This window comes from Neofelis nebulosa, chromosome 1 (assembly GCF_028018385.1).
Source record: "Neofelis nebulosa isolate mNeoNeb1 chromosome 1, mNeoNeb1.pri, whole genome shotgun sequence".
Classification (NCBI taxonomy): Eukaryota; Metazoa; Chordata; class Mammalia; order Carnivora; family Felidae; genus Neofelis; species Neofelis nebulosa.
The window spans coordinates 135,216,065-135,236,849 of record NC_080782.1 but is presented as its reverse complement, the minus strand read 5'-3'; the positions used below and the strand labels follow the sequence as shown (position 1 = coordinate 135,236,849).

At 42.3% G+C, this 20,785-nt stretch overlaps 1 long non-coding RNA gene across 1 annotated transcript in view; it reads left to right on the top strand.

The window, feature by feature from the left end:
* Positions 1-1,659: 1,659 nt before the first annotated feature.
* The window catches only part of LOC131516352 (uncharacterized), a 36,184-nt gene continuing 17,058 nt past the window's right edge, over positions 1,660-20,785 (top strand). Inside the window, exons 1-2 of the long non-coding RNA XR_009264018.1 lie at positions 1,660-1,744; positions 18,882-18,996. This is a non-coding gene — a long non-coding RNA (uncharacterized LOC131516352). The remainder of the gene's footprint in view (positions 1,745-18,881; positions 18,997-20,785) is intronic.

Below are 20,785 nucleotides of genomic sequence, written 5' to 3'. Positions count from 1 at the left end.
GCCTCAGTGTGGCTTAAACAATAATGGGAACTTATGGGTTTATATAACCAAGACTCCTGAGGTAGGTCAGGCTTCGACAGACTTGATCCAAAAGTTTACAACGTGGCCGGGACTGTGCATCCGTTCCCTGCAGTTATTTCCAACATTTGTTGGTCTTTCCCTTGGACTGGCTTTTCTCACTTCTACTGGTTTCCAGAGTGGTCAGATGCCTTACTCACATTTGGTAGACGGAGACACCCCAGAACTCCTATTCAAATCCCATGGCTGGGAAATTCAAGGTTTATAACAGAGCAGAGGTCACAAAACAAGACCAATGGGTGAAATCCAGCCAGCTTTCTGATTTTCTAAATAACATTTTCCTGGAAGATAGCCATGCCCATTCAGTTACGTATGGCTGATGGCTGCTTTCACACTATAATAGCAGAGTTGACCGGTTGCCACACAGACCTTTCATCTTGCGGAACCTAAAATATTTATTGTCTGGCTATTGACAGAAGGTTGCTGACCCCCAGAGCAGAGTAATAGAAAAGAACTCCTTGAGGTCACACTTAGCCCAGAAACTGTTCTCTTCTCCTTAAGAACAGGTACTTGTTTCTTGCTATTATTCTCTTTTTCCCACCCAAGAACAGAAAGAAAATTTTTCTCCGTCAAGTACAGCAAGTAGTTTTCAAAAACCATGAGCTAGGCTTCCTGATGTCTTAGGATTTGCATGGGTCCTCGCAATAGCTAATAGTAACAGCAAGAAGCTATGGTTGGAGAAACAGAATTCTTGAGGATTAACACTGATTCACACCAACAGCATGCACTAGAGGTCAGATTCTGGGTAAGCCCTTTACATGTCTTAACTCCCCACAAAATCTCATGAAGTGTATTCTGTAATTGTTGCCACATTATACGTGAGGCACTGAGAGTTGAAGAAATGCCCCCGGTTTATACAGCCGGGGCAGTGATCACTGAAAGCCAGGCCGTGGGACTCCAGAGTCCACACTGTCAGTCAGCACATGGGGCTGCCTCTCTGAACTGCAATTCCAACTGAACAAATGCAGAAAGAGGCTAAGAACTATTCTCACTCTGGGATGTGGCTCAGCACTAAACATGTGACATGAGCAGAACAGGAGCAAAGGGCCTTCCCATGACCAGAAGAGGAACAGAGCACAGAGGAAGTGAGGAACAGAAAATAAACATTTCCCTTAGAGGCCCCTCGCTGAAGGTTCAAGCAAGATCCTGCCGAGGAGGCTTTGGAAGGGAATGTGTGAACCACATCAGCATCAGCCAGAATGAATGCCATGGAACACGTACCCCAGAACACACGCCATAGGAAAATGGGCCTCTAGTCATCTTGGTTGCAGAAATACCCACATACGTACACTAACCTGCTCAGGGAGATCCCCAGTGCCAATGTTATGAAACTTTAAGAAAGTCTACAGGAAAGATATCTGCTCATTTGATCCAGTATTTACTGAATGTATTTGACTGCTGTGTATTCTTTGCAGGTATGTCTAATGTCTGTAAATATCCCAAAGAACAAATTTTTGATCCATTTTGTTGTACAATTTAAATGTGTCATTTACATGCTTAGCAATACGATTGGTTCTATAGCCTGTAATGTGAAACTATTGCCTCTTAAGGTAACTTTCTTGGTTATTTTTTATGATGGTAGTAAAAGAGCCCTTCTAAGTCAATTAAAATATGAATCTGAAGTAAATGGATCTCTGGGGATCAGATGGACTGACGACTGAACTCAGTGAGCTTCCTGGCCAGAAGGTGCAGTCTAAAGCCCGCTCATGGGAGGGCCTGCATCATTCTCTCATTGTCACGGTGGCATCGTAAGTAGGATTGTAGTGATATACTATAATATACCAAAGAGTTAAATTGTGCAGAACAACTAAGTAGAGAATCAGAGACAGAAAAAAACCCTGCAGATAGTACAAGTGATAAATTCAAAGAAATTTGAAGATGGAAGCTATCGACATGGCATGGATTAAGGCTGACAGGAGAGGGTGCATGGGAGGATGGGACACCTGATCTGGACCTTAAAGGGTCTAGTGGATGTGGGCAGGGGAGATGATGGGAGTGGGGGTCTCACTCCAGCAGGAGCAGAGGTAGCCCAGATGTACCTAGGGCTGGGGCTGGAACATGGAGGGTGTCAGCTGTAGCTGGTGGGATATGAGAGGTGAAGTAGCTGGTGTATGGAAGACCTTAAAAATCTTGCAGAGCCATGTGGCTTAAATTCAGCTGTTAACACTGTATATTTCTGAAGACGGCCCAAGTGTGTGTCATCTGACATTGATCTTTCAGGCTAAAGCACAAAAATGGATTGGCAGGGAGGAAGCTAAGGGAGGAAGTAGAATTTCCTTATTACAGAGAAGAGCCAATTAAGGATGATTGATTTGAGTTCCATCCTTCCAAGAGGGCTAACTTCCAAATTACCAAAGTCAGAGTCATTGATGTTATTCTTTGGAAATGTCCACAGACATGGATTCTATAAGCAACTATAATTGACTGACTGTTGAATCACTATTACAATTAAGAAGATGATTTGCTTGCTTTTTTAAAAAAAATAACATGTGTACCTATCAAAGGACTATAACCATGTATATTATTTGTTTATCACAGTACATTTGGAAAATACAGAAAATCCATGGAAGAAAATAAATCAAGCGCAGTCAGAAATGGCTGTGTATTTTGGGACTACTTCCTGGAAACAACATGGTGGGGCCTGAGTGAGGTGATGTAAGTTCCAGCAGACATGGCAGGGCTCAGGCATCACTGAAAGGATGCAGTGAGGGGAGAGGAGCAGGAGTGGACATGTGGGGGAAGTCATGTGGGTGCTCATCTGTCTTGCTCATAAGCACATGTGAGTTAGGGTCAAAGGCTCTTGCCAGGTTTGGGCCATTTCCATGACATTTCATTCTCAAGGGCAGGTCAACTGCCATCATCTCATTAATGTGACCCTTTCTCATGCCACCCAAATTGTGTCCATCAACCCCTGCTCTAAGGTCTAGCCCAAGTCAATAGCATGTATAAAAGAGACACTTCCACTTTCCACAAGTCTTGAAACATAATGTCTATAGTGAAGGTGTCTGAAGGAGGGTTGCATCACGTAACACAAGACTGAAATGCCTGGAAACCTCTTTACCTGGTCCACTCTGTGAGGCCCCACCCTGCCCAGGAGTAGCTCCTTCAAAGCTCTCCCAACTGTCTACAAATCTCTGGGACATGCTGGCTTTCTCTCCAGTGCTCTAGATACTTACGCTTGCTTCCTCCTCTCCCTGATGTTTCTGGAAGTTTTCCTTTTCAGAGAACTTGTGTCTTTCTTTCTTTCTTTCTTTCTGCCTTTCTGCCTTTCTGCCTTTCTGTCTTTCTTTGTCTTTTTATCCTTCCTTCCTTCTTCCCTTCCCTTCCCTTCCCTTCCCTCTTTGAATTTATGTGGATTTGAAGTGTCTCTAAGCACTTTTCTTCATTTTACCTATTGCCCTTAGAGTTCAAAGCTGAGCAGTTCAAAGATTCTTCCTTAGAAAGTTGAGGAGGTCATCAGGGAAATAAAAATCAAAACCACACCGAGATACCACCTCACACCAGTCAGAGTGGCTAAAATGAATAAATCAGGAGACTATAGATGCTGGAGAGGATGTGGAGAGACGGGAACCCTCTTGCACTGTTGGTGGGAATGCAAACTGGTGCAGCTGCTCTGGAAAACAGTGTGGAGGTTCCTCAAAAAATTAAAAATAGATCTCCCCTATGACCCAGCAGTAGCACTGCTAGGAATTTACCCAAGGGATACAGGAGTGCTGATGCATAGGGGCACTTGTACCCCAATGTTTATAGCAGCACTCTCAACAATAGCCAAATTATGGAAAGAGCCTAAATGTCCATCAACTGACAAATGGATAAAGAAGATGTGGTTTATATATACAACAGAATACTACTTGGCACTAAGAAAGAATGAAATCTGGCCATTTGTAGCAATGTGGATGGAACTAGAGAGTGTTATGCTAAGTGAAATAAGTCAGGCAGAGAAAGACAGATACCATATGTTTTCACTCCTATGTGGATCCTGAGAAACTCAACAGAAGACCAGCGGGGGGAGAGAAAAGTTACAGAGAGGGAAGGAGGCAAAACATAAGAGACTCTTAAATACTGAGAATAAACTGAGGGTTGATGGGGGGTGGGGGAGAGGGGAAAGTGCATGATGGACATTAAGGAGGGCACCTGTTGGGATGAGCACTGGATGTTGTATGGAAACAAATTTGACAATAAATTTCATATTAAAAAAAGAAAAGAAAAGAAAAGAAAGCTGAGGAGGGCAAAAGGTAGTGAATAACTATGTTTCCATAGTCTTGTACCTGTCACAGAAACAGGTGGAGGTGGTCCATATTATTAATAGGCTGGAACTCTTTAATCCAGATTATCTACAGATTAACTCCAGGCAAAGAAGATCTCTGGAAAGTAGAAAGCTGATTACTGCTAGTAAATAAGCTGATTCTAAACTCTGCTGGATGCCTGAAAAAACCTCTGACTTCAAAGTAGTTGGTTCCTTTGTTGATGTTTTGTGCCACTCAGAAGCACAGGCTTGGATACACTGATTTATAAGATGAAAAGACTCACACCAGGTCTGGGGCAACTTACTTTTCATATGGTTGTAGTTTTCTGTAAAACTTTTCAGAAACTCCTGGGTGTTATTTGAGGGCTGAAATGATTACTTCTCAGCCTTAATATTCCTTCAGTCACTATTCTCATCACACCCAAAGGAGGACCATATCAGGTGCACGGTCCAGGTCCCTGTATTAGTGTTATGAAAGTTAAAGATGGCTGGGTATGGTCTCACTTTTGAAAAAGTCTGTGAGTCTCTCTTGCATTGGAAGGGAAAATTTTTTTTTAAGTTTATTCACTTTTGAGAGAGAGAGAGACAGAGTGTGAGCAGGGGAGGGGAAGAGAGAGAGAGAGGCAGAAACAGAATCTGAAGCAGACTCCAGGCTCTGACCTGTTAGCACAGAACCCAACGCGGGGCTTGAACTCACAAACCGCGAGATCATGACTTAGCCCAAGTCGGATGCTTAACCAACTGAGTGACCCAGGCGCCCCTATGTTGGTAGGAAAATCTTTATCTCCTATTATTTCTTAGGTGTATGGATCTGCTCTCATTTATGCCTCTCCTTGTCCCTCTGTCTGTCCTGCAGTTGTATATACTCCTAGCTGCATGTACTGATGTCTTCTCTATTGTGGAGCTTTGCCCAGCCGCGTCTTTGTGGTTTCTTTGAGAATCTTTGGAGCACAGAATACAACCCTCCCCTTCTGCCATACAAGATGAAGTCTTGTATGACCCAAAGATGGGTCTGTGCTGTCCCAGTGGAGCCTCCAACCACAGAATAAAAGATGAGGTGCCAAATATGTTAGATCCCATTTGTTAAGGAGATGGCAGACGCTCTGTGAAATAGACCAAGAATTCAGACATTTTCTTTGCAGGCAGTTCAAAGTGCTGTTGTATTTCTCTTCTCCCTCCCTCACTCATCCCAAGTTCTGCTATGGAAAAGGGGAGGACTTTACCCCATGAGCCAAGTGAAGGGAGCTTCGAGGGAGCACGCAAATATTGGTCTTTGTGTCTCGCACAGCCTGTCCCCAGGCTTGACTCTCTGGCTAGGTCAGCCTGGATGTGGCAGAGGAACTGGAGGGTGTGCCTCCTGGAGAGGGAAGGAGCTGGAAGGGCAGAAGTGATGGTTTCCCCGGATCAGTTCTGGGCCTCACATGAGAGAGCCAGCCTGCCCACAAGGATAGTCCGGATGAGTAAAAGGACCCTAAGGAGGTATAGACCTCTGAAGCCCAGAGGTCAACAGGGTGATAGGTGGCCAGGAAAAAGGCACCATGGCCAAAGGCTCCAGCTAGATTTTCCTAGGAACCTGTTGACATACCCACCAGAAAGAAGCCAACCTCAGACATGACCCCTACCTAAAGGGCACTGACACCAATTTATATCTGTACCTTCTCTCTCTCCTCTACCCTTGGGCCTAGTCACGGAGCAATTAGAAACAGAAATGGGGGGGGGAGAGATGGGAGGACAAGAGAGAAGAGGCCCAACATTTGCCCCTCTCCTTCCTCATGGCAGAATTCCAGGGTAGAACAGACCCGGATGGAGGGATAAGGAGAGGCTTTAACTCTGAATGAGTATGGAGTTTTGTTATTCTACTAGAACAGACTGACCTCTATAATTTTCAGCTGGACTGGACTTAATAATGTGTGAAGGTAACCAGAGAACTTTTATTATGTAAGCATTATTGGAAACCAGAGACATCCCTAAAATTTTATTTCAGGATCGGGAGACAGCAGGTGAGGGAGTTTAATCGGCAGAGAAAAATAAAAGGAAATTGGTTTCTAGATCAGTTAACAAGCTCGTTCCATGACCTGAACACACATTGAGATTGTGTGGCTTTGGGGTTCCAAGGAAAAGGTCGACTGCCAATGACCGGTGATGGTATTTGACTAACTTGCATTCTCTCTGAGACAGGGTCTGTAAATTGCTTAGCAGAGTGGTGCAGCAGAATCTCTATAAACAATAGTATTAGTATGCTAGTTATCTTTAATGGTTATTACAGGGCTTCTGCTTTAAGACATCTCCAACTAGACTCTCAACCAGCAGCTGAAGAAGCAGAGAAATCAGGCCTCCAAAAAGATATCTCTGCAACCATCCATCCCCAGGGTAAGGAGGGGTGGGGACTCTGCCAGCTGGGGCTTCCCTGGGAAAGTGGTTCAAGTGATGAGTTAGACTCCAGAGAGGTACCATACAGAAGGATTGGGCTATCTTGATTTGGAATCTCTAGTTCATAGTCAGTCGTGGCTCAAATTATTAACCTGTCTGAACTTCAGTTTTCTCATGCTTAAAAATCCCAAAATAATGAGTACCTACTCTAGGGGGATTAACACCTACTTAACTGGGTTGTTGTGGTACATTGTGGATATTCCATTTATTTGTTTCTTTCTCCTTCACTTAGCTGTGTGTCTCTTTTAATTCTTAATACCCAGCATTCTTGAACTTTCCTGCTCTGTGCCCTGTTTGCTCTACTTATTTGGGAAAGTAGTCTAGTAAACTAATCTCTAATGGTAGAAAGGAGTGGCAACTGCTTAGACTGGAGATTACCTTTTAACAGAAGTATGTGGAAGATGAAAAGTAGAGAAGAAATCTCAGATCCTGAACTTTCCCACTGGTGTCACCCTGATGGCACAGGGTTAGGGTTGGAAGACCACATTAAGTACCCCCACGAGGCTGGTGCTCCACTGATGGCAAAACCACCTTTTTCCCAATGTGGGAATTTAGCTCTCACTTACAGTTGATGACAGCTGCCTCTTCTGTAAGCCTCCAAGCTGGGGAGCCTTGCGTCAGGATCTTCCTGCATCTTTGCAACATCCAGAGGGGAGATAGGGTTGCCTCAGAGAGGTACCTATTCAAACCTGAAACCAGACAAACTTCAAAGTAGTCCTTCAACCCTGTCACAACCCCATGAGAAGACGGTACTGGAGTGATTCAAGAAATACATGTGTGGGTGGGGAAAGCAAAAAGATGAAAGCTTTGCAAAGAGGAGCAGAGGGGGCTGGGGAAAAAGACGAAAAGTCCCAAACTTAAAATGCTTGAGATTGTCCTTGAACTCATTATCTTCCTTCCTTGTGAGCTAATACCCATTTCTGTTGGATCAGCACACAAGCTACTTTCCACAAATCTGCCAGGTACTCGACCGGTGACAAGAGGTCAAAGCGTAATGCATGCGCACACCCTTTAATCTGGAGCTGGCATTTGGTGGAGTTTGAGGGGACTTAACTTTAATTAATTGACTCCTTAGGAATAGAGCTGACAGTTTTCCCCTCATTTTTTTGACATTTTTAAGAAAGTTGACATTTTTTCCTCAAAGAACTCTACAGTGCTCTAAATCCCTGGGCCTGTGGAGAAGGCTATTATAAAATAGACATCTTCTCTTTTAGAGGGTCTCTCTCTTCACACAGCAAACACGGCATTACTCATCTGTGTGGGAAAGTGTAGGTCCTAAAGGAAAATCAAAAGGATATTTGGTGATGAAGCAAGGGCAAAATGAAAATATCATAACTGAGGGGTGGCCCCGGAACATTCTGCCTCCTCGTCACCAGGAAGCTTTTAGGTGGCTTCTCCCTGTGTCCAAGGGAGAAGCACTGAAGTAAGACAGGGCAAAACCTAATGAGCTCTTGGGGATGAGGAACCAGCAACAGAGGCCTCCAGAGCTGGCGTTGATGGAGCATAGCTCCCTCAGTGGGCACAGCACCAGCTCTGACGTGGCTTTGCTGGGAACCACCAGTGGCTTTGTCATATGCTAGGACCTGGCCAGGTGGGAGGCAGTGTGGCACGCTGGTGTTGCAGGCATTGATGTTGCTGACTGACGACGGGTTGCAGTTGGAACTAGGGCTTTGGATCAGCCACAACAAGAGAAAGTTTCGTGGTGAACAGCCAGAAAGAGCTGTGATTGTTGAGAGAAGCAAAACCTGAATATTCAAAGAAGTGTTTCACCAAACATGTGTAGGAACCCCTGAGAATTCCCACAGGTGTCATGCTACATTTTGAGGGGAGAGGTACTCGAGTTCCCACAGACCTAGTGGAGCTGAATCAGAGAACTGTGTAATAATGTTATTTTAAGACTCCTGCTACTTACTTCTGGTTGATGAGTTATGGGGAATCAAGTCTGTGTGTGTTGGGATAGTGGGTCTATATTGGTGATGGCAGGCCATGAATCCTGGTAGGTCAGGAAGTTGGTGGGCCCTGGAGTAGGAGGATGGAGAGATCTAATGTGCCTGTTGACCTTCCCTTGGCTTTACGGAGGCTGGACTGTCGTCAGCGCCACCGATTCGGTAGATCCTGGCCTATCACCATGCGTGTAGTAAAGCAGAACTGGGCACTCATTTTCCAAGGAGTGTTTCCTAATTAAGCCATAGTAGTAAGTGCCGTTTGGGTGGAGGATGCAATCCTGGGAAGAACATGTATTGGAAGTTGGGCACCTCTGCCCCAGCTGCTTTACCATCTTGAGTGACCTTGGGATAGTGACAGAGTTTGTGTGTGGGGTGGGGAACTGTGTCTCTATAAAGCTATAGGTCTGAGAGCAATCTCAGCGAAATGAGACACGAATGCTGCTCTTCCATGAATGGGGAGAAACTCCAATCAGGTCAGCATTGGCAGATGTGCTATGATTTCTCCAGCAGACAAAGACTGCATTGGCACAGTGGCAATAAAATCACTACAGCTAAAGAGAGCCAACTACTTGACTGATTGCTGTAGATGAATGTTTGTATTCCCCCCAAATTCATATCTTGAAATCCTAACTGCCAATGTGATAATAGTTGGAGGTGGGGGCCTTTGAGCGGTGATTCATTCCCTTATAATAGAGACCTCTGAAAGCTCCCTTGATATATCCACCATGTAAGGACACAGCAAGAAGACAGCCTTCTATGAACCAGGAAGAGAGCCCTCACCAGACACCAAATCTACCAGGGCCTTGAGCTTGGAATTCTCAGCCTATGAGAAACAAGTGTACCTATGTATGTATGTGTGTATGTATGTATGTATTTGAGAGAGAACGAGAGAGAGGGAGAGAGAGAAAGCACATGCAAGCAGGGGCACAGGGAGAGGGAAAGAGAATCTCAGGCAGACTCCATGCTCAGCACAGACACCGATGCGGGGCTCAATCCCATGACCCTGGGCCAAAATCAAGAGTCAGACAGTCAACCAACTGAGTCACCCATCCACCTGAATAAGTGTTTATGTTTTAAGCCATACAGTCTATGGTATTTTTCTTACAACAGCTTGATCAGACTAAGACTCTGAACAAGGAGGGTGTTCTGTTTTCTCTCCTGGAAGAGTTGGTCATCAAAACTGGCCCATTGGACTCATCAAATGCCTCTGAATCTTGGGACTTCTTTGGGAAAGAAAGACCACAGGAGTGGAAGAGATACTTTCCCCCACAGGTGGATTGGGGGGTTAGGGAAACTTAATTTGAATATTAAAAAGAATGGCACCTTATTTTGGTTCCCTAGTTAGTAATGTAGGACAGACAATTCCGTATTACACTGTGCAGATTGTTGGGAAGCCAAAAAATTGGTGTTCCCATTCAATGGCCACTTGTTTTTAGTGGTGATATAATGGCTTCAAGAAAACTTTGAAAAACTAGAGAAATCAGTAGTCCCTGCTGGAAGCCAGGCTCATGTAAAGCTATGGAAGAACCTGCAAACACAGGATAGACAAGTAAGAAAATAAGCCCGAAGCTTGTTTTCATGAATTAGTTATAAATGCCTGAAGTGGAAACTAGAACCTGGTTTGAAAAATAAGTAAGTCCTGTGGTTTGAATCATTGAGCTGTCTCCATACCATCAGATTCTAGCAATGATCTCTGAATTCCATCTTTCTCTTCACAGTCTTTGTGAAATGATGAATCATTTCTGGAAAAAGACACCTGGATAAAATAAGAGATGAAACAACAAATAAGAACATGAAATATTTGCTTTCAGGAAAAATGGAACAAATCTCATAAGCACCTTCAAATCTCATAAGCTTTTCTGTAAAAAGTCTTCTTTCTTCAACAGTCATAGCAGAATTCTATCTAAATTCTGCCGTGTATCAAAGACCACGACTTAGGAATGGGTGTGGTCTTGTTTCAAGTGTTTCTTTGTTAATGGCTTCATTTTTAACATTCTACAGACACATCATAGAGTGAAAGCTTCCCAAACCAGAATAGGTTTTGGGCAAGCAAATTAGATCATGCCCAGCAAGGATCAGTGTGAGTACAAGATGCCTTAAAGACTGGCAGGGAAACCATTTTAGAGTACAGGTAAGAGTCAGTTGATTAGAAATTTTGTTCATGTCATTGTGAGAATCAGTGAATCTTTAATTATTATTGCTGTCTACTGAGAAAACCAGGGAATTACAGTACCTTAGAGCCTGACTTCACCTTCCTTTTCCATGGTAATTAACCCTTGACTAAGTCCGGTCTTGGTTCAGGTTATCTGGAGACTGTCCTTGAAATGGAGATTCGTGTGTAGTAGTTTATTGAGGCAGACGTTCAGGCATAATACCTGTAAGGTAGTGAGGGAAGCAAGACTGAGCCAGGGAAGAAGTTGGATGGATACAGTTGCAACCAAAATGTTAACCTACCCACCAAGGAACTCTGGAGCTGTGACGACCCTTCTGTGTGGCCAGAATTAATGCAAGGAGGCCAGAGCTTCATATCCTGAGCCAACCAGTATTGGATGTGGGCTGTCCTTTGGCTGAGGACAATTCCTGGAAGAGGACACAGCTATGAGCCCTCAGCAGACAATATTCCTCTCACCTTGGGGAATGAGTTCTTTGGTTCTAAATGGGATGCAGAGAAATGGAGGCAGAATCTCATCACTATGCTATATAGATCTATTGCAAGGCCCCTTATTGAACAGGTCTCTTAAGAAAGGGAGAAGATAGTCTTCTTTCTGTTATCTAAAACTGTGTAACCTATTATCCCAAAACATAGTAGCTTAACACAACACAAATAATTTATTATTGCTCCTGGTTTCTATGGGTCAGGAATTCATAAATGGCTTGACTGGCAGAGGTGGGAGGGAGTAGGCTCCGCCTCAGGTTTCTTGTGTGAGTGTGGTCAGAGAGTGGGGGTTGGCCAGGCACCACTCTCTTTGTATGCAGAATCGGGGCCCCACCGTGAGGGCTCTTTGGCCAAATTTGGCCTTCCTCACAGCATGGCTTCCCGGTACTTCTTACTGACATAGAGGCTTGGGGTTCCAGGAATGATTCTTCCAAGAGGGACTGGAAGACAGTGCGTTGTATTTTCTGACCTAGCCCCTGAGGTCATGTGGCATAACGTCTTCCACATTTGATTGGTGAGAGGCCCACCCAGTTTCAAGTGAAAGAGACATAGATTCCCACCTCTGGATAGGAAGCGATAAGATCTGTAAGATCAGGTAAGGAGGGGACATTTTTGTGAATAATATAAAAGCCATAAAGCTTATATTTTCTGACAGTAATAAATTCAATGCAAAAGGGTTTTACGATAGTGGTATAACTCAAATCCTTTTTTTTTTTTTTTAACTACTCAATGTGTTAAGTTCAGCCTAGAATATTCTGTCAGTTGTAAGAAACTAGACATTGGCAGATATCAAATCCAGCATTATCATCTTCCATCAAGCACTGTATATAGGAGTATAGGAGACATTGGCTAAACCAGGTTATTCCTGTGTCACAAAAGCCAGCTGAGTGAATTCTACATCAGTTTTTATCCATTATCACCCTGTATTTTTACGTATCACAATGCACAGACTCCAGTCAATCTTCATTTTTTGCGGTTATGTTAGGAATTCATGAGATCAGTACCCATGTTTTCAACACTTTCAGCCTGTACTAGGACCACAGAAATACTTTGACTCCCCCTTGTCTTACTTGGTTGAAGAAACATGGTCACCACCATGGGAACTGGGACCTCATATTTAGATTCCAAAGTGACATAAACTTTGAAATCAGACAAATTATGTTAGCTCTGACCAGGACAGACTCTTGGATTCCGATCAATGGTAATAGGTTTGTCTTTCTGAAATTTCTTTGATATTTCCCAGGAGGAACACAGAAGTACCTCCGAGTGATGCACACAAAAACCAGTCATTGTGTCTCAGAAGGGCACCTCTGTGGGGATGGCATTCAGACACTTTCAACATCTCTGTCATTGTCTCTGATCTCTTTCAGTGCTGTTCTGAGTGACCAGGATTACCAAAGGGGTGAAACAATTGAGGCAGGCACACAATCAGCATTTGTCTCCGGGGAACAAAAAGATTTGTTTTAGATTAGGAATCCACCAAATCATGCTTTTCCAAAAACTTGTGAACTGTCTTACTATAACATCTATTGTTTTAGATAGGAAAGGCTTTTTAGCATACAATATGTTGCCGACAAGTGTACAATGTACAATTTAGATGATAATAAACAAGGCTCCAAATCCTTTTATGGTGCAGAGCATTTTTTTAGGCAGCACTTGGCAGTATAATCGATGTTGTTTTCACAACTTAAAGTAAAAAGCATTTGATGCAAAACCGCTGTTGCAGAATGACATTGTATTTTAGTGCTTTCTCCAAAAATGAACATTGTTAAAAATAACTTTTAAAAGAAATGATTAAAACCCCAAAGATATAAACTTACCTTAAAGTGGTTAAATGATGGATATCTGTATATTTTAATCTACATCCCGAATTTGGAGATAATGAAATGAAAAGCAAAGAATGTTCGTGGTTGGACAAATAATTACATATTTTATTTTCTAAAGAGAGGCTTTTTCAAGTCTTTATCTCTTTGAGGCTGGAGTGACTGGTTGGAAGATGGGCTTGCATATTTATTTGAAAACCTTCAGGGCTGTTCTCCGTTCAGCTTCCATTTGGCCCCAAGTCAGGGGCTCTCTGACTAGAGTTGCTGCATTGTTACTCAAAATGCTTAAAAACACAACAAAGGGTAAGGCTTGGGAACCTTTTAAATTGCTGAATATCATCAGCAGGGCAAGTAAAATGTTTTGGGTGCTTCCCACAATACCTTTAAAGCTCCCTGAGGGGAAGGGGGACATGAAAAGAGACTACAGGATGGGAAAGAAAGAGGAGACAAATGGTTCCCTGCTAGACATGGTTAGTTGTCGCCATCTGGGGAGTGACTTAAGAACTCTTTACTGTGAGTTTGTGTGTGCATGCCTGTGTGTGTGTGTGTGTGTGCGCGCGCACACGCATGCTGAAGGTATAGATTTAAGCTTGGTCATTATTGCTCAGGAGATCACTATGAAGAAGATTGGTATGACACATACATACATTTTTATTTTTACTTTTTAAAGTTTATTTATTAGAGGGGGGGGAGGGGCAGAAAGAGAGAGGGGGAGAGAGAATTCCAAGGAGGCTACAAGCTATCAACACAGACTCCAATACGGGGCTTGAACTCACAAACTGTAAGATCATGACATGACCAGAAATGAAATCGAGAGTTGGATGCTTAACTGACTGAGGCATCCAGTCGCCCCCATTTTTATTTTTAATATTAAAAAAAAAAGGCCTCAGTGAGCTTGGGTAATAAGGCTGGGGCCATAGATGCCAGCTCAGGGAACCCAGATCTGTCTTCTTAGATTCACCATGGTCAGGGAGGCACCTCTTCCCTATTAACAATGATCAGGGTAAGGGTTTCCCCTTTTTCTTTCTTTACCGGTGAACTCCTAAGGGATTCTGAGGAAATGACCTTGAATGGTCTCTCAAAAGAAGATGGCAGGTGGTTCTGTTCTCTGTTTTTCAACCTCTGTCCTTTGCTCTCCTCAGACACTCTGAAATTTGTCACTTTTGTCATTTTCATTTTCAGAAAGTGACAGTTCCCTGGAGATTTTTCACTCCACATCATCTCCTGACCTTTCTCTGAGAGGTTGTTTCTCATTTTGCTGCCAGCTTGCTGCATGGCCCTTTTTTATTTGCAAGTTTTTAGGGTGAATACTTTCTTGTGTGAACTTTCCGTACCTCAGGCTGTATTTTACACTGGGGCCAACTGTCCCTGGTAAAAAAATAAAATAAAATAAAGAGAGAGAAACTTACACACGGATAAGATGAAACACTGACCTAGGTTTTCCTGCAAACTCTTGAATTCTACCATTTGGACTTTCATATCTCAAATCTTAGGCAAATTTGACTTTTCATGATTTCTCTTTATGTTTTGTAAGCACTTTCATGGAAACCGAAGAGATAGCTGCTTCAAACTAAAGAGTCTGACATTCTCTTAATGTCCTTTTCTCCTTAAACTTGTGTGTGTGTGTGTGTGTGTGTGTGTGTGTGATACGAAAGCCTAACATTAATAGATGATCAAAACCATGTGCATTTATATTTTACCCAACCTAGTTTGAAGCATCACTAATATAAGTGAGTAAGATACTAAGGAAGAGTCCTTCATTTAGGGATAAATAACATAACATAAGAATAAAATAACATAAGAAGGGAGAAAAAGAGTTTGGAGAGTATATGTTCCTGACAGCACAAAATTGTTCTCGAAGTTTTAATGATGGAGAAAATATTTGACAGGTTTTGATTTAAAATAGCGAAATCGCCTTACTTATGGAAATGTGGTTGATTTGTATTTCAGCTGAATTACCTGATTCATTCCAAAGTAAACAGCAAAATATGTATTAAGTATGGGGAAAAAAAAAGCCCTAGCAATATAATGTATGTATAAGGAAGAAAAGCTCAATGAGTCCCTTCCTTCTTGTTTTAGAAACTTCTATGCAGACCAAGGTAAGCAAAGATAAGTCGGAGGAATTCTGAAAATTAGGACACTACTCAAGGAAGCCTGACTTACATATAAAACTTCAGTTTATATATGTTCTGGTAAGTACAGTTCCTGTACTTATCCAGTTTGGAATGTATTCTTACCTCTCTAAAATTTTTACTTCTCTGAAATCATCTACTTTGCCTGAGATGTTATGTCAAAACATTTTTCCATCATGGGATTTTTCAGACTATTTGGGTGAGTAAGGGCATTTTTCATCCTCCATTTTCTGCTCTTAAGTGAGTAGCAACTGGCAAAAAGGGCCCAGGCTAAGGCCTTTTTGGTTTGGAAAAGTGGGGATGGGGGTGGGAACCCTGTAACTGTTCTAAGAATCAAATATATTCACCCAAAGTAAAAGTGATAGAAGCAGTTTCCTCTCTTTATTTTCATTCATTCTTTTAGGAGCTTGGTAAACGTATTAGTTTCTTATTGCTGCTGTAATCAATTACCACAAACCCAGTGACTAAAACAACACAGGGTTATTCTCTACTCTTCAGGAAGTCAGAACATTGTCATTGGGCCAGCCTCAAGGTTTTGATCAGGCTGTTTCCTGCTGGAAGCTTGAAGGGGAGAATCCCTTTCCTTGCCTTTTTCAGCTCCTTCTCTGCTGCCTGCTTTCCTTGCTCACGGCTCCTTCCTCCACCTTCACAGCAAGAGGCAGAACATCTTATTTCCTCTCTGACTCTTGCTTACAGCTTCTCTCTCTGACTTTGACTCCTCTGGTGCCTCTTTGGTGAGGACCCTTGTGATTTCTGGGCACAACCAGGTAGTAAGGATAACCTGCCCATACCAAGGTCCTTAACGTAATCACATCGGCTAAGTCTATTTTGCTACGTAAGGTTATACGTTCCCAGGTTCTGGAGGTTAGAACGCAGACACCTTTGAGGGGCCATTATGTATCCCATTCTGTACACCACAATAAACAAATACTGTCTTTTCTTTTCTCGCTGGGCTTACTTTTGAACACGAGGGCAGCAGGATGCCTTAGAGTTATCAGGCACTCTTCTCATAACTGAGGAGAAGAAGTTTAAGCTGCAGCCACTGTTATAATTTTAATATTTACACCATCTTGTCTCACAGGGGGTCTCTCTGCTGAAGGTTTATTTATAGAATCTGAGCTTAGGAGCTTCGCTCTTAAACCTATACCGCTGTTTGTAAAAGAGAATGAGGGCAGGAATATCTAGATGCTGTGAAATAAATTTTAGGAGTGCTTTACTTTTTTGGATTCCTTCCCAGCAAAAACATTTTCCATTTTCCCTTTCCCATTTATAGTCTGTGCCATTTTGAAAATGACCTGTCAGGACTTCTAGAGGCTGGCCAATGAGTTTCAAATATTCTTATTGATGGGCTAGATTAATTTTTACAACAAGATTTTTTCCAAAAGCATTAAATCAAGATGCAGGTACTTCAGTCATCTGTTCAGGTTTCACTCAGGTACCACATTTGATGTTGATTTTGTATTCAGAAAAGGGGGGGGGCATTCAATGAAAGGGTTCCTTGAAGCAAGATGGGGACAAAAGAATTCCCAAGATTCTGGCAAACAGCAATGAAGGTTAGAGTGGTCCACAAAGGGCAAAATAGGCTGAATGGTCACAGAGAACTATACCCCAGACTGGCACAGGAGATGACCCCATACACTCAAGGTTATTTCAGAAGCGCGGCGGGGGGGGTGGGGGGGGGTGTCAAGAAACACCTTCAGCCATCACTGCCCCGCAGTCTCCCAAAGGTAAATCTATGGGTGTAACTTCTAGGTTTTTCATTCAGTTCCAGAGCAGCCCCTATGCTGGAGTTTCATTCTGCTGATATGGACTTCCATAGGGCATTGGAAGTACTCTCCTTCCCCAGCCGGATTCTCTGTGGAATCATAACACGGGGAGCTGCCGAAGGTTCCAGAGTAAGGGTAAAGACCAGAAGAGCTTCTATTAAGTGCCCATCTTTGATATCACTCATCAAGTTGCCAAAGATGTCTTTCTCCCCACTGAGTGTTATCACAGTTTTTGTCATAAGGAAATAAGCCCTGGAAAGTCCTCTGTTAGGATTTTTAAATCTCAATAAATCTGTCTGCATTTTGATTTAATAAAAAAAAAAATTCAAATTAGTCATCAAAATGCCAACCAAGCCAGTTATCATAAATACTAATCTGAAAGTTTATTTAAGGTAAGTAAGATTTTTTTTTTTAACCCTTCAGCTTATTAAGTGACTCAGGGATATGATTTTCAAGAAGTCAGGAATGTGTTTTCCTTGTAGTAAAGTACCCATTTTTCTTGAAAAACATCAATATTTTAAAATGTCTGTCTATAAATTAGTTCACACAGATAGTCTTATTTCATTTTTAGTTAATCTAAGAATTGGATTTTAAAAAAATATTTACTTATTTTTGAAAGAGAGAGAGAGACAGAGAGCATGAGCAGGGGAGGGGCAGAGAGAGAGGGAGACACAGAATCCGAAGCAGGCTCCAGGCTCTGAGCTGTCAGCACAGAACCCTATGCAGGGCTTGACCTCATGAACCACGAGATCATGATCTGAGCTGAAGTTGGACACTTAACTGACTGAGCCACCCAGGGGCACCTAAGAATTAGATTTTACTTGTTATCATGGGTATTTGCTAATTGCTTATGAAAGTGCAAATATCAGGGGCTCTTGGGTGGCTTCATCGGTTGAGCCTCCGATTTTGGCTCAGGTCATGATCTCGCAGTCTGTGAGTTCGAGCCCCATGTCGGGCTCTGTGCTGACGGCTCAGAGCCTGGAACCTGCTTCGGATTCTGTGTCTCCCTCTCTCTCTGCCCCTCCCCTGCTCGCGCTCTGTCTCTGACTCTCAAAAATAAATAAATATTAAAAAAAAATTTTTAAGTGCAAATATTAAATTCATGCCTTCCGTAAACAAAACAAAACACTTTTTTTGTTGTTGCAATCCACAGTAAGAGGTACATTTTACAGTGTATCCAAATATATACATAGTATACATACACATTTACATAGTTTTGAAACAAAATTTAATGAAAACTAATTTCCCTTCTTGTAGCTGTACTGTGATATTTCTATTTTATTCTGTTTCTTTAAGAAACTACTTGTTATGACCCACTAAATGGATTTCATGACCAGCAGTATGAAAACCACTGTGTTATGAAATGATACAAAAACCTATTTTGAGTTAGAAACAACAAAACAAAACAAAACAAAACAAAACAAAAACACATGATCCTGAGCAAGTGAAATGAATTATTGGAACACATTGTATTATAAAAAGATTAAAAGTTAAATCCTTGAATCATGAAGATTATGGTTGAAATGTTTTTGTTAAACTTATTTTTGTTTGATTTATAATGACTTCTGAAAGAATGATATTGAGTGACCCAGACTATCATAAAGATAATTATTTTTTTAAAAACTGCAGCGGTGGTTTTGCCCCGCCCACATTGTTGATATGGTTTCCTCTGGAATCTGTTGTACTGCTTATAAACACCTGTGGTTCCATTTTTAGCATGAGGATTCCATCCAGGATGTCCTACCGAGGTAAATGCATGTATCTAAGGGAATCAAATGTTACTATGTTTTTTCTTTGTGACCAGCAACCCCTGTCTCCCTCCCCAAAAGAAGTTACAAGGTCTGAGTATTTTTATTCTGGAAAAATACCAAGATTGTCAGCACTCTATTGGGTCAGAGGAGAAGACACGACTGGGAAAGGTAAGGTTTAGACCAACGAAAGATGGAGTTTACTTTTGCAGGAGACCTGAATGGGTGTCTAGAAAAGCGTGGAATGACCATCTTGAGAACCTGAAGCCCAGAAAAGATTAAGATGCTTTTTTATTCTAGAATTCAAATGGAAAATAAGACCAAACTGGGAAATAAGCATAACAAACCAGTTGACTTCTTATTTTTCCAAAGGTGAGTACTTCAGTGCCATCAATATCTATAATCATTTCAAGGTTTTTCTCAACCTCTTTGATGCCTCTGGTTTGGAAGTGCCCCAGGCACATCCTCATTATCCTGCCTGCTGCCTGCCCCAGCTGCTTCTGGAAAGAAGTGAGGTTTGTAACTGTAGTTTGGTGGTTGGTGGCCCATGGGTATTTTGTAACCATGTATAAGGCATTTCTGCCGGAGAGACCAGATTTTTCTTACCTTACTCCTCGGGCACATTTTTACTGAATATAAATAACTTCAATTCATCTTCACTTTTATATTGCCTTAGTTGCTGCTTCTAAATGCATTTCACATCAACTGAAGAGTTTTCTAAATGGGTGACCTTCACATCCTTGTACGGGAGAAAATACAAAATGAGACCTGGGATTACCATTTTAAATGGAATTGCTATAGTAGAGAGAAAAATAGCTCCTCGGGGCCCTTGAAGCTGAGTTGATTAGTCACAAAGAGCTAGAGGCAGAACACATCTCCCCCTGCTATTTTAGCTGAATTTCTTGACTGGTTTTTAGGTTCTAGGCTTTAAAATGGAAATCCCCAAAGCAAAGAATGGTGTGTGAAGAATGAGAACATTTGTTCAGCGTCTGGGCCTTCAGATCTGCGCTCATTCACGTGGCCCAACAATACCATCCATTCTTTCGCCAAATAGTCACTGAGCACTACCTATGTGCCCGGTTTTTATACACACACACACCACACACACACACCCACGCACACTCACGCACGCACACACACCACCTATATCTTACATAGGTATATAAGTATCTTTCAGAAAGTGCTAGAGAAAACAACAGTATATCGAAAGAGGAAGAAGAGTGTGGTAGGCAGGCAAGATCGCTCAATTAGGGTGACCTGTGACCAGAATCCTAAAGTAAATGAGAAGAAAGGTAAACGCGTGTAAACCCACATGTGGGAGCTGCTTGGCATGTTTAAGGAACAGCGGGAGGGTCCAAGTATCTGGAGCTGAGTGAGTGAGTAGTATGTGATGAGGCCACAGAGATAAGGCCTTAACCTTCTCTTCCTCCTCCCTCCCTTCATCCTTCCTTCCTTCCTTCCTGCTGTGTATTCATTTGCCCTACAGTTAGATTCATTTGTTTCAATTTGCTTCCAGTGTCAATTTTATTTTTCTGTTCATATTGATTTAATTCCATTTTCAACTAGGTAGGATATTAAGATGCTTTGGAAACCCAAAACCATGCAAACTGATATACTCCGAGAAATGTCGCCCCCTCCTGTCTCCCTTTACCATCCCTGCCTTATGGACCACCAGCTTCATTATTTTCTGGGTTTTTATTATTCCTGTGTGTTTTGTTTGTTTGATTTTTTTTGGGGGGGGAGGTAAGGATAAGAAAACAGGTGCATACTTTCTTATTTTCTCTTCTTTGTTATGAAAATTTTGGCATTTTAAAATTTTTTTTTTTTTTCAACATTTTTTTATTTATTTTGGGACAGAGAGAGACAGAGCATGAACGGGGGAGGGGCAGAGAGAGAGGGAGACACAGAATTGGAAACAGGCTCCAGGCTTTCAGCCATCAGCCCAGAGCCTGACGCGGGG